This window comes from Lynx canadensis, chromosome E1 (assembly GCF_007474595.2).
Source record: "Lynx canadensis isolate LIC74 chromosome E1, mLynCan4.pri.v2, whole genome shotgun sequence".
Lineage (NCBI taxonomy): Eukaryota > Metazoa > Chordata > Mammalia > Carnivora > Felidae > Lynx > Lynx canadensis.
Window position 1 is genome coordinate 20,385,385 of NC_044316.2, and position 15,276 is coordinate 20,400,660.

General features: G+C 47.9%; 1 pseudogene; it reads left to right on the forward strand.

The window, feature by feature from the left end:
- The first annotated feature begins 10,443 nt into the window (after positions 1 to 10,443).
- Positions 10,444 to 11,402, forward strand: LOC116737756 (annotated as a pseudogene).
- The last annotated feature ends 3,874 nt before the right edge of the window (positions 11,403 to 15,276 follow it).

The following is a 15,276-nucleotide window of genomic DNA, read 5'->3' on the forward strand; positions in this document are numbered from 1 at the left end:
ACATGTATGTAACGACAAGGAGAGTGGGGCTCTGGCGTTCAGGTTGGAAGGGCGGCAGAGCATGGGGTTAGGAGCAAAGGCTCAGGGAGGGGCCGGTCCTGCCATCGTGCACTGTGTGGGACCCCCGGACAAGTCACATGAGCCCTTCCAGACTCAGTTTCCTCTTCTGTAAAGTGACGGTAATACAAATACCGACCTCATATTGTTGCCCTGAGAACTGATTGCAATAAGGTACATTACACACTTTGTATGGGGTCGGGTACATAGGGTTCAATAAATGGGAGCTCCCAGTGCATCAGTCCCCACCAGTCCCCTGAGCTGGGGCTTCAGTGTGGCTCATAACTGGGAGAAGGAGGAGTTCTGTTCTGGTTCTTCTTTTGACACCCTGGTTCTCTGGCGTCCTCTTATCTGTTCCTTCGTGTGAGGCTGGGCATTTCCTTGTAGCTCAGCTGATAATGCTAATTGCGGGGAGTTCGCGACCTCTCCATCTAGGGTTTCTCAACCTCCAGTCTTGAAGGTACAGTGACTTCCTGGCTTCCCTATTCATGCTTTGTCACCTGAGTTCCTAATTGCTCTTGCACAGCCAGGTACCCCTCCCAGTGGAAATGCACACACACAGGGCACATCTGTGCGGAGCTGTTCCTCGAACCCCAACCCCTGATCTTGTGGGGTTGCTTCGGGAAGGTTTTACAGACCAATGAATCCTAAATCTGGCTGGTCATTCGATTGACCTGGGATGCTTTTATTTTTTTTAATGGTTATTTATTTATTTTGAGAGAGAGAGAGAGAGAGAGAGAGAGAGAGAGAGCAGGGGAGGGGCAGAGAGAGAAGGAGAGGGGCAGAGAGAGAAGGAGAGGAAGAATCCCAGGCAGGCCCTGCACGGTCAGCGCAGAGCCCAACTCAGGGCTCCATCCCACAAACCAGGAGATCATGACCTGAGCCAAAACCAAGAGTCGGATGCTTAACCAAATGAGCCACCCAGGTGGCCCCAACTCACCTGGGACGCTTTAGCAAAAGATGCAGCTTCCAGGATCCCAGGCTCAGTCCTTTTGAATGGAAATCTTTGTGGCCAAGAGCCACTATAATAAGAACACCTGGGGTCACACACGTAAAAGGAATCACTGCGGAGATTCGTGTTGCCTGGTAAGTTAATGGCCGTCAGGTCAAAGTGGTCACTCTCTCTTTTACATGGGAAGAACAGAGGAAAGGTTAACATTTTGAGTTTCCCACCTCAAGCTCTTTTCCAGAATGTACCATCAGCCTGCCTTATTAGACTCCGCACCTAGTATTTCTTAAGTGTTCTGGGAGTATTGTCTCCTGCAGGTGCAGTCACTAACCACTGATTTTATTAGGAGAGCATGCCTTCCAGCTCCCCCTAGCAAACCCCTTTGAGGCGCTCACTTGCCTCCAGCCAGTGCTGTGACCTAGACGTGTTAAGGATCAAGCCTTCCGCATGTATTGCATTTGCCTACACCACCTAAGATGCCCGAAGAAGAAGACTACACTGTATACTGCAGTCCAAGTGAAGTATGGGAGGGCCAGCTCAGCCTCTGGGAAGAAGAGGAAGAAGAAGGAGGAGGCCTATCTTGGTTACGTGGGGAAAATCCTAAAGCAAGTGAGTTGGGGCTCTCCTGATGGAAGCTTAGAATGGCCGAGACCCGTGTCATGTGAGTGGCCCTGGGTGTGTTCTTGACTTCAGCTTTTCTCACACAGGGGTCCTTCTTCATGCCCCGAGTTCCTGAAAAGTTGCATGCAAACAGCTTCGATAAATTGGATCTGCAGATGGCGGCTATCTTTTCCCACTGGGCTTGCTGTCTGTTGGCAGTAACTCTGAACACCTGAGCTCTTCGTGTCTCTCTTGGATCTGTTGACAGGCAATCTAGAAATTGATTCTTAAATGCCCTCTTACAGAGAGAGGATTCACCACCTCGTCTGTTCTTCTTCTGTGAAGAGGCACTTACATCAGGTCTTCACTAAGTGGTGCTCTGTACTTCGAATGTACCTAGCATGGGTAGGCTTTCGTTCCTCCTTCCCGCCCACCCAACCTCACTTCGTAGCCTACAGTTGCAGAGAACAAAATCAGAGAAGGCTTCCCCTTTGGAAGAAGCTACGGGGAAGAGAAGAAGGTAAAAGAAGAAGGTAATCTGTGACAGATGTAAGAAGGCTTGATTTTGAATTTTCTCCATGACGATAGGGCAGGGCTGAGTGTTCACGGGTGATGGTTACAAAAGCCCCCCATATTCCAGGGGTTTCATTTGGACTCTGTTGCTTATCCTAGGAGAAGAAGGGGAAAATGGGATGAAGGAATGCTAGGAGAAGGAAAGAAATATGTGATATAGGGCCTGGTTTCTCAACCCCAGCACTTACCGTTTGGAGGCTGCTTCATTCTTTGTTGTGGGAGCTGTCTGGAGCATGGTGGGATTCTGGGCAGCATCCCTGGCCTCTACCCACTGGATGCCAGTAGCACCCTGTCTCCCAAACGAAAATGCCCGGAGACATTGCTCCCCACTGAGAACCTGCATTTTCTGGAAGGGCTCTCTGTGCGAGTTCTTGGACCGAGTAATCCTCTAATCATTAGTCTGTCCTTGGCCTGTCCTTCACTGCGTGGGTCTGGCAGGCCACTCTGCTTCTGCAAGTCTCCCAAGGGTCGGGTCTGTGCCTTGGGTCAGCCCCTCAGGGCATGCGAGGATAAAACATGTTGGTTGGATTAATGTATGGAGCATCTCAGTAGAAGCCAGGTCTGCTGGGGAGCTCAGATGGAAACGATGTGGTCTGTATCGCAAAGGGGCTCACAAGTCCTGCAGGGTGGGACCACGGAGGACATGGAGAAACCTTTCAAATACTGCTTCAAGCCTTTCCTTTTACAAAAAAAGAAACTGAGGCCCAATGTGAGAATATTACTTGCTTATATGACATCTCATGCCCATCCAGAGCTAGGATTAGAGAGTCCTGGGTGGGTGATCCTCAGGGCACCTGAGATCATTCGCCTGATGATTCCAGCTGCCCCTCTAACTTTAGACGAAGTCATGAATGACATAAAGTGGCGTGTGATGCAGGTTCTGAGAATATACAGAGCCCTGATCTTTAGTGGGAAGTTGTGGAACACAGATAAGCCAGAGGGGTTCTTGGGGAAGAATCCTAAAAGGTGGATAGGATTTGAAAGGTGGGGTTGGGTGTCAGCATGGTAGGTAGAGATGGGAGATCAACAGTGGTATGGAGACCAGAAAACGTAGGGACACATCCGAGGAAGAGCGAGTTTTCCCAGCGTGGCTGGAGATCATGTCGGCACAAGGAGGTAAGGCTGCAAATTGAGAAGTGTTCAAACAAGATGCTTACTAATACGAAATATAGAGTGTGAACATCTACTCTAAACTTCTATCAGGGTGCCTGGGTGGCTCAGTCGGTTAAGTGTCCAACTCTTGGTTTTGGCTCAGGTCATGATCTCACGGTTCGTGGGTTTGAGCCCTGTGTCGGGTCCACAATGTCAGCACAGAGCCTATGTGGGATTCATGTCCCTCTCTCTCTCTCTGTCTTTACTTCTTTCTCTCTTGCTCTCAAAATAAATAAACTTTAAAAGAAAAACAACTCTCACTCTCAAACTTTAAAAAAACCAAAATTATATTTTCCATCTTCTGAAGGTGTTGGATGTTAATTCCACTTCTGTTAGGAAAAATTAAGGCACAAAAGTTTTTTCTTTTCTTTTTTTTAAGAGAGTGTAAGGGGGGAAGAGAGAGAGAATCCTTTTTTTTTTTTTAAGTTTATTTCTTTATTTTGAGAGAGAGCATGTGAAAGTGGAGGAGGAGGCAGAGGGAGAGGGGGAGACAGAGAATCCCCAGCAGGCTTTGTACTGTCAGTGAGGAACCCAATGTGGGGCTGGAACTCATGAGTTGTGAGAACATGACCTGGGCTGAAGTCTGACACTTAACTGACTGAGCCACCCAGGTGTCCCAAGAGAGAGACTCTTTTTTTTTTAATTTTTATGTTTTTATTTTATTTTATTTTTGAGAGAGAGACTGAGTGCAAGCAGGGCAGAGGCAGAGATAGAGGGAGACAGAATCTGAAGCAGGCTCCAGGCTCTGAGCTGTTAGCGCAGAGCCCGACACAGGGCCTCAATTCACGGACTGTGAGATCATGACCTGAGCCAAAGTCAGACGCCCCCCCAAGAGAGAGACTCTTAAACAGGCTCCACGCTCAGTGCGGGACCTGATGCAGGGCTCGAACCCACCTGGGATGCTGAACTGAACCACGGTCAACCAACAGAGCCACTCAGGTGCCCTTGAGGCACAAAAGTTTAAGTGACCAGAGTTAGTATGTATTCTACAGATAAAGGTGCTCTTTCTCACCAGCTACAAATTCCCCTTCCCCATCTTCCTCAGACAGTTGATAGATACAATGACCTAGTTTCTTTCCTCACACCCCTACCATCGTACCTGTGGTGATTCGTGTGGCCCCATGTATGCACGAATCCATGGAAGGCGTATGTGCTGGGTTAGACCATAAATTGCCAGCTTTGGGTGGGAAGCCTACACTGCTCTGTCTTACCCTTGTGCCATTTCTGTCCCAGACTCACCCAGACTTCAGTGGGTGCTCCTGGATCTCGGATGCACTGGGCTCTTTGGAGGACTGGCTGCTGGAACGGGTTAGCCTGGAGGTGGTTAGATTGTCCTTCTACAACCACAGAAAAGCCATCACCAGCAGAGAGATCCCTGGAGCAGTTAAACAGAGATCCTCTTGGAAGAGCTTCTGTATCAATGAAATGTTCTGAATGGCTCTGTTGTTGAGATGATTGCACTTGTCAAAAATAATCAGATATGTCAGAGGGCTGAGTTGGAAGACAAGGTATCAGATAAGGACCTGTTGCAACAGGAGTCTTGGTGCTACATAGGTGGTCTCTGGGTCCTGTGCTTTTAGCCTCTGACTTAACTTGTGGGGAAAAAAATAAAGGCATTTTGTCTTGTGTGTGTAATGCTTATTTTGTATGGCTTTAAAATTTTTCTTAGGCATGCTTCTTCCCACTTGAACTTACCCATTGTCTTTTTGGAGGACACAGCTTAATGCATTATACCATGTACTCACCAACTCTCCCATCTTCAGCCCCAGGGTTAGAGACTGCTGTCCTGGAATGAATGCATGATTTTTTTTTAAAGCCCCTCTACTTAGATTTATAAGAACAACAACGCCAAAAAAAAAAAAAAAGTAAAGAGAAAAAGGGTCTGTTTGTTCTTTGAGTATAAGACTCATTGCATTGGTTATCTATGTAGCACTTAGCCTAATAGCATGTGTGTAGTGAGTGTCAAATGTATAAGCTGGTCCTAACTGTAGAAAAACAAAACAATTATAGTAGCATTATAAAAATATAATGATTTGGGAGCAGAAAGAATAAATGGGCTGATATAGTTTAGACGTGATGGTCTGGGTAAGCCTTGGTAGGTGATGTGAAGGAAGAAAGGTGCTAAGCATGGGGAAGGATTCTGGGCTGAGGGAGCAGCCTGAGCAAAGGTCCTGAGGCAGGCAGGCAAGCTGAAGCTCATTAGAGAAAACCAAATGAAAGCCAGGGAAGCTGGGTTCTGGCAAGCAAGCGAGAAGTCTAGTGGGAGAGGAGGTTGGAGAAAAAGACTGGGACCAAGTCATGCAGAGTTTGATTTTATTCTGAAGATGGTATGAAGCCACTGAAGGATTCTAACAGGGGAACTGACATCTTGTTTAGTTTTGTGGGTTTTGGGGTTTTGCTGTTGTTGAATTTTATCCTCCAGTAAAGTGTACAAATCTGAACACACCCCAAAGTTTTACATGTATACACCCAGATTAAGATACAGAACGTTTCCATCACTGCTGCTGTGTCAAGAATGGATTGAAGAGTGTGCAAATGGGAAGGCTGGTCAGAGATATCTTGTCTGAGTGTAGTAGAGAGATGACTATGGCCCACGTGAGTGTGGGTGGTTAGTAGAGACGGGGAGAAGTGAAGGGATTTGAAATGAATCTGAGATACAATTTGCTAACGGGATGGGGGAGGGGTGAGGAAAAAGTGAGGCTTCCTCGGTTTGGGGCTTGAGCCGTGTGGTGAACTGTGGTGCTGGCTGCAGAGACGAAGACTGGAGGAAGGAGGACAGGTGTTTGGGGAGAGGTGACAGTTGAGAATTCCATTCTGAACACATTTTCAACACCAGTGAACACTGCAGATAGAGATGCTGAATGGATAGGACTGGACCAAAGATATAAGTTTGGGCATCGTCGGTATAAAAGGTGATGTACGTGAATCAGAAGGAATGAATGTGATCACCTAGGAAACGGGGTCAAAAGGAAAAGACAAGATTTTTCAAAACGGAGGTTAAAGAAATTCTAGTATTTAGAATCAGATGGTAGAGGACGGACACACCGAGAAGAGATCTGAGAGGTCAGGAGAGGGTGGTGGTATGGAGGCCAAGGGAAGAGAAAGTGGTCTGGTCCGCTGTGCACAATCCTGGGGACAGTGTGAAAGGGGACACGGAGGGGCACCTGGGTGGCTCAGTCGGTTAAGTGTCCAACTCTTGGTTTTGGCTCAGGTCATGATCTTGAGGTTTGTGAGACCGAGCCCCGCATCAGGCTCTGTGCTGACAATGTGGAGGCTGCTTGGGATTCTCTCTCTCCCTCGCTCTCTGCCCCTTCCCCGCTTTCTCTCTCTCTCTCTCTCTCTCTCTCTCTCAAAATAAACTTAAAAAAAAAAAAAGGAATACACTTACAAAAAGAGACATGGACATCCAGGGCATTTGGCGACACGGAGATCATAGTGACCTTGAGAAGTCAACTCTCTGGAGCAAGGCAGGGCATCAGGCAGATCTGAGCAGGCAGAAGAACGAATGGAGGTAGCCAGAAGAGACAGCTTTTGGGATGGCATTGAGACATAAGGAGAATTTTAGTGCTGAGAGGGAACAGAGACATGGGCGGGTAGACAGAGGCACTTGGTATGCAGACAGCGGTATTTAAGATGAGCTCAATCGTTTGCTGATGGGAATTCTGCAGGATGGGCTGAGATAGTAAGTCAGAAGAACATAGAAAAAGGCAAAGGGTCCAGGACCTTGAGAAGGAGGGGGTAGGATTCAGAGCAGAAGCAGAAGAGGAAAGAATGAGTAAAAACACTGGTAAGTGTAGAGATTTCATGATCAAAGGGTGAAGAAGGCACCGCATTTTTTCTTTCAGAAGGAAGCCAGTGAGAGTGGAAGAGGGCTGTGAGGGGGTTGATGAAATGAAGCTGTTGTCTAAGGGAGCAGGAGAGTGAGACCTGGGTCCCTGGGGACAGATGGCTCACCAGCAATGAGTGCCTGTGTTCGGCCTGTGATCACGAACCAATGGCAAAGCCCATCTTGCTGTGTGACCTTCTCCAGCCGCTGGTATCTGCTCTGAACCAGGAAGGAGAGAGGCCGGGGAGCAACTCCATGATGGACAATCCAGGCCAGCTAGGAGGGACAGGGGATGAGAGGGGTGAGGACATAGAAGACACAGAAGATACCAGGTCCGTAAACCGAGTTTCAAAGAAGGAATTTCTCTCTCCAGCATGCTTCAGCCTTAGCCCACCCACGAGTGCACATGCCTAGGAAGCAGCGGTGACACCCAGTGACCACTCCTTGAAGTGCACCTGCTCCGTGCAGGTCCTAAAGCAGCCTTGTATGAAATGACCTGGGGGGTGATCTGCTCCACGTGGGAGCCACTCAAGCCCCACCCCATTCTCTCCGTCATTGTCCCTTGGGGGATTCTGTACCACCAGCCCTGGGCTCTCTATGGGGACAGAGGAGCTGCTGTTCAGGTGGGTAAGTAGAGGTGGACTGTCCGGGCACTGAAGGCAATCTGGAGGCTGTTTGCTCGGACTGGGGCTTCTCTGCTAGGGTCCTGCTGTCCTGGGGATTCAGGGCAAGCATCGTAGGACAAGTCTGGGCATTCCCAAAACCATGCGGGGTTTGGACAATGCTGGCTAGTGACACAAGCCTCTTCCAGCCCACGGTTGTCCTGGGGTGGGGGTTGGGGATTGTCAATCCAGCTGATTCAAGAGCTGAGTGAAGACCCCCCTCTCTCTACTACTCTCCAAGAGTTGACTGTCCTCAGGGATCTGAGAGAGCCCAGATGTCTCCCTGACCCAAGCAGTGGGATCTGGCTTAGTCTAGAAGAAAAGCTGGGCTCCTCCCTATCTTCTGTCATCTATCATAGGTAGTGGGGTGACTGCTAGGCCCAGCAGATTCAGGAAGAGCTCTTTGCCTCCCCCTCAACTGCCTAAAAAGAATTGAGAGGAGGACCTGCCAGGAAAAGAGCTATTACCGTAGGTAACTACACTATGATATGGGGGGATGGGAGCCAGGGAGGAACCCGGCAAGGCCTGTTCAATGGAAGTCCTCAAGGTCCCACTGTTTCTGAGGGGCCCAGACATCATTGTTTACCAGACATTTATTCTTTTTCATCTTCCTGTGAATTTCCTTCCTTCCATTTATTTATTTATTTAACATTTATTTATATTTGAGAGAGAGACAGACAGACACACACACACACACACACACACACACACACACACACACACACAGAATCCGAGGCAGGCTCCAGGTTCTGAGCTGTCAGCACAGAGCCTCATGCAGGGCTCGAACTCACGAACCATGAGATTGTGACTTGAGCCAAAGTCAGACATTTAAGTGACTGAGCCATGCAGGCACTCATTCCTTCCCTTTAAAGTCCCAGACCCCTACCCCCTTCTCCTCCATTCAGAAATACTTATATACCTCATTTTGCTTAGCCGTCTTTGGTATTTCCATGTCTGTGTGGATTCCCCATAAGTACGAAATGAAATTTGCTTTTACATGTTAGTCCATCTGATGTCAGTTTGAGTCTCAGTCCAGCCAGGAGGACCTTGAAGGGCAGAGTAAATTCTTCCTCCCTAACAGAGTGCACACGAAATTGGGATAGACTGGCTTTATCTGTTGTAGCCATGGCCAGGGCCATGACAACCTGCCCTGTTCTGATGCCCAGTTCACTGGAGGAACTAGCAGTTTCCTGGTGTGGGTGGTTTGGACTTTGATGCCAGGGAGACTTGAGTCTACTCCCTGCCCTACCACGTGCAAGTTGCAAGAGCTCGGGTAAATCACCTCATCCCTCTGAGTCTGTTTCCTCTCTTGCAAACATGAACATACCGACTTTTCAGGGTTGATGAGAAGGTCAACGGAGATAGGCATGTAAGAGGCCTAATCAGTGTCTGGTACATAGTAGGTGCTCAACAAATATTCACTTCTTGCCTTGGCAGAGCACAAGCTTGCACTCACTGGTCAGAATGAAGACTCTTTCCTCCTTATTGCCCTCAGCACCATTTATGACCTCCTGGCTTCTCTTCTCTAACCACCGGGTTCAGTCTTCAATTTGGAAACTCTTGCTACGGCTTGGCATTCAGACTGAGTGAGGAGAGGCCATAGGTAGGGTGCTTGAATTTTGAGGAGCTGTCCAGCAACCATTCTTCTTACCTTTTTTGAGAAAACCCCCTTGCGTGTAGACGTATTGGAAGGAAGGGTACTGCTTGTGCCTCACCTCCCGTGTTGGAGACAGAGAGGAGTCCTACTCAGAACTTTGAATCTAGAAGGAAGGGTAAAGTTGAAGAGAGGGTCACAATCATTTCAGGGCAATTGCAACCAGCCCCTGGAGCCCCTGTGGTACCTGTCCATTTCCTAATCTGGGTCTTCAGTTTCCTGCTGATTCTGTGGGCACCCCATGTCATTTCAACAAGTCCCCTTCCCACATGGTATAATCAGTTTCTATAGCTTGCAAGTAAGAACACTGAGTGCTCATCTCAGGTCAGTCCAGGGAGACTTGAGGGGCATGGGCTTGGTAGAATGATGGGAGACAGCTGGCTAGTAAATGCACTGGCACAGCCATAGTACTATTCTGTCCTCCCTGCAGCTGGCTAGTGGATAGTTAATGGGGCATTTACACCACATGTTTGTTTGTTTGAGCCTTATAGGGGAGGAAAGATAATTTTCCCTCTACCCTTGTAGGTTCTTAGCTGAGACCCTCATGCAATGAAAAGATTAACAGGAGAAAAACAAACAGAAGCTTAATAACATGTATACCTCCTGTACACATGGGAGACTCCCAGGAAAATGGAATAACTCCCTGAACGGCCCAAGCCACCACCTGAAATACCACCTCCAGCTAAAGACAAAAGAAAGGTGTTGGAGGAGGTGGGGCCAGGCCAGTTATGGGAAGTTGGGGGTGGGGGTGAGGGGAGATAGTGGGAAGCACAGGAAACAAGGGTATGTTATGCAAACTTAAGCTGGTGCCTTCCCCACTGGTAAGAGTTTCTATCGATTTAGGATTATCTTCTCTTTCTGGGACAGGGAGAAGAGCTTTACAAATGGGTATTTCCCAGCTCTCTGCTCCTCCTCATTTGATGGACAGCAGCATCTTCTGGAATAGTGCCAGCTGCATCCAGGAGACACAATGATAAAGGTCAGAGTAAACAGATTTGGCCACATTAAGTGCCTGGTCACCAGGACTTCTTTTAACTCTGACAGAGTGAATATTGTTGTCATATATGACCCCTTCATTGATCTCAACTACATGGTCTACATGTTCCAGTATGATTCCACACATGGCAAATTCATGGCATAGTCAAGGCTGAGAACAGGAAACTTGTCAACAGAAAGCCCATCTCTATCTCCCAGGAGTGAGACCCCGCCAACCTCAAATGGGATGATGCTAGTGCTGAGTATGTTGTGGAGTTCACTGGGGTCTTCACCAGGGAGAAGCCTGGGGCTCACTTGAAGGGTGGGGCCAAGAGGGTCATCATCTCTGCCCCTTCTGCCGATTTCCTCATATTTGTGACAGGTGTGAACCATGGGGAGTGTGACAACTCCCTCGAGATTGTCAGCAATTCCTCCACCACCAACTGCATGGCCCCCTGGGCCAAGGTCATCCAATGACAACTTTGGCACCGTAGAGGGACTTGTGACCACAGTCCATGCATCACTGCCTCCCAGAAGACCGTGGATGCCCCTCTGGGAAGCTGTGGTGTGATGGCTGAGGGGCTCCCCAGAATATCATTCTCACTTCTACTGGTGCCACCAAGGCTGAAGCTCACTGGCATGGCCTTCCATGTCCTCACCTTCAATGAGTCAGTTGTAGATCTGACCTGCTACCTGGAGAAAGCTGCCAAATACGATATCAAGAAGGTGAGGAAGCAGGCATCAGAGGGACCCCTCAAGGGCATTCTGGGTTATAGTGAGGATCAGGTCACCTCCTATGACTTTAACAGCGACACCCACTCTTCCACCTTTGATGCTGGGGCTGGCACTGCCCTCAATGACCACTATGCCAAGCTCATTTCCTGGTATGACAATGAATTTGGCTACAGCAACCGAGTAGTGGACATCATGGTCCTACATGGCTCCAAGGAGTAGGAGTCCCCTGGACCACCAGCCCCAAGTGAGAGCAGGAGGAAGACAGAGGCCCTCAGCTGCTGGGGAGTCCTTTCCCCAACTCATCCTCCAACACACTGAGAATTTTCCTGACCTCTATGCAGTTTCCATCCCAGACCCCCTGAAGAAGGAGAAAGGCTTGGGGAGCCCCACCTCCACAGGTGCCATCAATAAAGTATATTGTCCCCAGCCAAACCAAGCCAAGCAAACAAAAACAAGACAAATGGAGATTTCCCTTCTACATGTAAATTTCTTTTGTAAAAGCGTAATTTCTAATGGTTTTCAGAGCTTCTCCTATCTGCTATTTCTTGAAAATAATCAGCCTAGGGGCGCCTGGGTGGCTCAGTGGGTTGAGCGTCCGACTTCCGCTCAGGTCATGATCTCACAGTCTGTGAGTTCGAGCCCCGCATCGGGCTCTGTGCTGACAGCTCAGAGCCTGGAGCCTGCTTCAGATTCTGTGTCTCCCTCTTTCTCTGCCCCTCCCCTGCTCATGCTCTCTGTCTCAAAAATAAATAAAAACATTTAAAAAAAAAAGAAAAGAATCAGCCTAAATCAATCCTTATGCCACAGAAACATATTTTGGGGTGACAAATTCTGCTTCTCTTCAGTCTTTTCCGTTTGTGTTATAAACTCCCCAAGGCTGAAGTTTTCTTTCATATCTCTCCTACAAGAATCATAAAATCCTAGACCTGTGTAGGGGCCTAGAGCAGGCTGCCCCAAGATGGGCCACTTTGGCATGATTATTCTGAGTTAAAAGCAATCAAAACCCAGCAGATTCAGGAAAAGTTCTTTATCTCTCCCTCAACTGTCTAGATTTACAGCGGAAAGGAGAGCCTGTACCGGAAGAGAGCTATCAACAGAGATTTCTTTTTACCTAAGAAACTGATCTGCACAAGAGGGTGACCTCTGTTTTCCAAGCATCTCCTCTCCCTTTCCAGCTGATGGGCTTCCTCCTCTTCTAAGCCCGGACCCCTACCCTTCTCACGTAAGACATATACACGAGAATGACACATATTCCAGTGCACAGTATAGTGATTCAACAATTCTATACATTACTCAGTGCCCTTCACAGTAAGTGTGCTCTTAATCCCCTTCACCTGTTTCACCCATTCTCCACCACACCCCCCACCTCCGTGTAAAGGCTGGTCTTAGGCAACCAACCTGAGCGATGGAAAGCTGAGTGAGGGGCGCCTGGGTGGCGCAGTCGGTTAAGCGTCCGACTTCAGCCAGGTCACGATCTCGCAGTCCGTGAGTTCGAGCCCCGCGTCAGGCTCTGGGCTGATGGCTCAGAGCCTGGAGCCTGTTTCCGATTCTGTGTCTCCCTCTCTCTCTGCCCCTCGCCCGTTCATGCTCTGTCTCTCTCTGTCCCAAAAATAAATAAACGTTGAAAGCTGAGTGAGGTACGAGGGCCCACAGTGACCACCAGGCTGCATACAAACATGCCCATTAGGGGATCCACCCTGGGGCACCTGCATGGTTCAGTCCACTGAGTGTCCAACTCTTGATTTCAGCTCAGGTCATGATCACAGGGTCATGGGCTGTGCTGAGCATGCGGCCTGCTTGAATTTCTCTCTCTCTCTCTCTCTCTCTCTCTCTCCTTCTGTCCCTCTCCCCCACTCGTGCTTCCTCTCTGTCTCTAAAATTAAAAAAAAAAAAAAAAAGGAAGCGAAAGGAGACCCATCTCAAAATATCCATAATCCCTAGCTGACCAATGGATTACTTACAACTGGGCACAGGTACCAAAAAAGGAAAATTCCACACTTTCCCACACCTCTTCACCTTCCCCCTTAAACCACAGCCCCCCACCACTGCCTCCTGGCAGCTAGTCTCTCCTTCGCTGTCCTGCCCGCTGCTCCTTTGCAATGTATCCAATAAACTTCTATCTCCTTCGTTCTGCCGTGGGTGAATTCTTTCACTGCCTTGGCCGCGGGGCCTCCACCTGATCCGGTGGCCCCACACTCCCCTCTGGTAACCATCAGTTTGTTCTCTAGTTTTAAGAGTCTCTTTTATGGTTTGTCTCCTTTTTTCTTTCTTTTTTTTTTTTGTGGTTTCTTCTTTTTTTATTATTTTTTAAATTTTTTAATGTTTTTATTTATTTTTGAGAGAAGAAAGAGAGTGCCAGCAGGTGAGGGGCAGAGAGAGAGAGAAAGAGAGAGAGAGAGAGGGAGAATCTGAAGCAGGCTCCAGGCTCTGAGCTGTCAGCATAGAGCTGGATGCAGGGCTTGAATCCATAAACTATAAGATCATGACCTGAGCTGAAGTTGGACACCTAACCGACTGAGCCATCCAGGCGCCCCTCTTCCTTCCTTTCTTTTCTTTTCTTTTCTTTTCTTTTCTTTTCTTTTCTTTTCTTTTCTTTTCTTTTCTTTTTTTTAGAGAGAGAGAGCATGAGCAGGAGAGGGGCAGAAGAAGAGAGGGAGAGAATCTTACTCAGCACATGATGCAGGGCTCAGTTCCATGACCCTGGGATCATGACCTGAGCTGAAATCAAGAGTCAGATGCTCAACAAACTGAGCCACCCCAGTGCCCCACTTTTGTTGTCTCTTAAATTCCACCTATGAGTGAAATCATATTTGTCTTTGTCTGACTTATTTCACTTAGCCTTATACCCTCCATGTTGCTGCAATTGGCAAGATTTCATTCTTTTTTATGGCTGTGTAGTATTCCATTTTGTATATCTATGTATATTTCTATGTGTGTGTGTGTATATGGTCTCTATATATACACACATACGACCTCTTCTTTATCATGTGGTTTAGCTTCTTACCTCAAGGCCACCAAATGTTTAAACCACTGAGACAAAAATAGCACTCCATCCTTCTCAGAGTATTTCCCAGAAATTGGAAACACTCATTGTCCCCAGTTACCCATTCCCATTCTTTGCTGTAAGCCCATTTTCCTTAAACAGATAGAGCTGAAGGGGTTTGGGACAGTTTCCCCACACCCCAGAATGGGCCACTTTGGCATGTGGATTATTTTGAGCTGAAGGCAAGTGAGACCCTACAGCTCAAGAGAAACTTTTGTTTTTCCCTTAACTCCATAGAAGAATCTACACTGGAGGGTCTTTCCAGAATAAGGGTTATTAGCAGAGATAAATTTTATCTGAGCGGCCATCTGTATAGCCAGGCAAACAGCCAATCACCAAATATCTGTTCTTCTTCTCGTATTCCTTCCCTCTGAAGTCCCAGACCCCTACCCCCTTCTCTTTAGCTCAGAATGACACATATACCCCATTTTGCCTGACCGTCTTGGAATTTCCACGTCTGTGTGGATTCCCTGTATGTCCACTATTAAATTTGATTTTCTCCTGTTAATCTGTCTCATGGTAATTTGATTCTTAGTGCAGCTAGAAGAGCCCTTGAAGGAGTCAGGAATTCCTGCTCCCTGACATGGCTTCTCCATGAAAGCCCATTAGAGGGTAGCAAAATCACCCGTCAGCCTTCCTGTCCCTGAGTGTCAGCTGGTCACTGGGTCAGGCTCTCCATAAAACAGGTGAGCTGTGAATGCACGCACATGCATTGTATGCAGTGGGGAAAGTCCTGGGCCAGGAGAGCAGGCCTGGGGATAGCAGCCGACCCTCTCCTACTCACCATTCCTACCCATGCCATATGGGCTGTGTTTTGAGAGATCTTCTGAATTTCCCAGAGAAGCTGGAAATCTGTAGGTATAAGTGAAATTGTTAATTTTTTAAAATGTGGGCAACTAGATTTTTTTTTAATTGTAAGCCAAAACAAAAACAAAAACAAAAAACAAAAAAACCCAAAACCCAAAACCCCCCACAAAAACCCACAACCACCTCTGTGGATTTCAAGTAACCTGGGAGTGACCAGTTTGCAGAGACTGTATTAAGCTGCCT